The 2,504-nt window shown below is 37.8% G+C and overlaps 1 non-coding gene across 1 annotated transcript; it reads left to right on the forward strand.

Annotated features, from left to right (window-relative positions):
- The first annotated feature begins 556 nt into the window (after window positions 1–556).
- On the forward strand, window positions 557–663 carry LOC129406957 (U6 spliceosomal RNA). Its single transcript, XR_008631364.1, has one exon. It is a non-coding gene; the product is annotated as a U6 spliceosomal RNA (small nuclear RNA).
- Window positions 664–2,504: the final 1,841 nt, after the last annotated feature.

The following is a 2,504-nucleotide window of genomic DNA, read 5'->3' on the forward strand; positions in this document are numbered from 1 at the left end:
TACCCTACAGCAGAAAACATATTATTTGTTCTGAAACTCCTTGAAGTTTCAAGTTATAAAGTACTTCCATGGCATGGTTGTTACAAACCCCTCAAACATAGTTAATAATGAAAGTGCTGGCTTTATCCATCTTGAACCATATCGTCATAAAAATTACAGTTAGAATTATGGATGTGTGGATTATAAAGTATCCCCAGTACCCAAATGTCTATGAATTTATAATTCTGTGTTCTTCAACAATATTATGTTTGCCTGTTAAATGCAAATTTCTGAAGTAGATTTCACTCTGGAGGAAGTTCCAAGGATTCCTATGTCACTGTTAAAGGCATATGTATCTTTTATAGCCCTAGACAGGTTTATAAAATGCTCATTGTTTCCTCCATTTGGAGAAGATTTTGCTGATAAAAGAATACATGGTGAAAGGACAATAAAAGGGAGAGAATATAATACTTGGCAACAAAATTATTTTCTCTGCATTAACAACTAAAACACACACATATGTGTGCACACGCGCGCACACGTGCACACACAGCACTTTGCCTTAAGAATAAATAGGGTGCTTGCTTCAGCAGCACATATAATAAAATTTGAATGATACACAGAAGACTAGCATGGTCCCTGCGCGTAGATGATATGCAAATTCATGAAGCATTCCATATTTTTTAAAAAAGAATAAATTGGGATAAATATTTATAAGATGAGTGGTGAAGCTATCTCTCACTTGTTTATTTAATAGCAGCAAATTATACTTCGCCTGCAACTTTAGACCTTATTCAAAACTTGTATTTAAACAAATACATACTATCCAATATAGTAGTGATTGTAGGAGACAGAAGTATGATTAAGGCATAGTTGTTACTGCTAAAAGGAAATAAGTCATGATTATCCTTTAGGATGAAAATGCCAAGAGAACATTTGCACCCCAGGAAAAAGCTGCATTCTGAAATAAAATCTATCTCAGTTTTAATCGTTGTCTAATGTAACAAGCTCTATAACTTTTGGCAAATTTCTCATGCTCTGTGTGCCTTGATTTTCTCATCTGCAAATTATCATTTAATTATTAATAACGACCAACTACTTTCAGTTGCTAGTGGCAGGACAATTAGTTCAAAGTAGCTATACAAAAGAAACATTAGTTTGTCAATAAAACCAAGGTGCCTGAGTAGAATTGTCCTTGGAGAAGATTAGTACCTACAATTGAAAATCTTCTGAACGTTGACATTCAGAAGTCCATTTTATTGTCGTAATTAGGGTTGGAGTGATAGCACAGATGGTAGGGAGTTTGCCTAGAACTCGGCCAACCCGGGTTCGATTCATCCGCCCCTCTCAGAGAGCCCGGCAAGTTACTGAGAGTATCTTGCCCACATTGCAGAGCCTGGCAAGCTACCCGTGGCATATTTGATATGCAAAAAAACAGTAACAACAAGTCTCACAATGGAGATGTTACTGGTGCCTGCTCGAGCAAATCGATGAGCAACGGGATGACAGTGACAGTGACAGTACATTCTCATCAAGACAACATGCCTCCATTTGTTTCTCAACCTTATTTGTGTGTCAAGCTCCTCTTACATGAAAGCAAAGAGATTCTTTCTAAAAATGATAAAAGTAGATACTAACTAAATTTATTTAGAAGGGACTCTATGCAAATAGATCAAAAGTTGTCCTTTCTTAGGTTCTAGTACAAACATCTTTTGCTATAAATTATAAATTGTGAAAGTTGACAACTTTGGTTCTTTATCCTATGGTATCCATCCTTTTACTTACTATGTAGAGCCCAAATAAGTGGTGTGTGTGTGTGTGTGTGTGTGTGTATGTGTGTGTGTGTGTGTGTAACAGAGAGAGACAAATTCTGGCCATCTCAATCAGACAAAAAGTGGTTTTCACAGTTTACTATCTAGTTTTACAATCTTACCTCATTAGCACAGTGGTCAAGATCTCATTAAAGTCCTTGGCCTTAAGGTTTACCTTCTCATGCCTCTATCTCTTTACTCACTAGATCTTATTTTAAAGTATGCTGTACGCTCTGCATCTCCAAGTTTAATTTATGCATTTCTTTCTACTTGGCATAGTTTTCCCTCAATTTCTTCATTTTCAAAGCCTTCCCTAACTATTGGTGTCCAATTCAGATACACTCTCCACTAGGAAGTTTTCTCTGGTGCACCTATTCCTAAATTATTTGAACAGTTATGCTTGATACCTATAATATCCCAACTCTATGAGACAAAATGCTGTATGAGGTATGCTTCTTCCTTTGCGGAACTGCCAGTCCAATGGGACAGATTTATCTATTATAATATGACAGACTGGAGCGATAGCGCAGCAGGTAGGGTGTTTGCCTTGCACGCAGCCGACCCGGGTTCGATTCCTTGGTCTCTCTCAGTGAGCCCGGCAAGCTACTGAGAGTATCCCGCCTGCACAGCAGAGCCTGGAAAACTCCCTGTGGCATGTTCGATATGCCAAAAACAGTAACAACAAGTCTCACAACGGAGATGTTACTGGTGCCC

Source organism: Sorex araneus, chromosome 8 (genome assembly GCF_027595985.1).
Source record: "Sorex araneus isolate mSorAra2 chromosome 8, mSorAra2.pri, whole genome shotgun sequence".
Classification (NCBI taxonomy): Eukaryota; Metazoa; Chordata; class Mammalia; order Eulipotyphla; family Soricidae; genus Sorex; species Sorex araneus.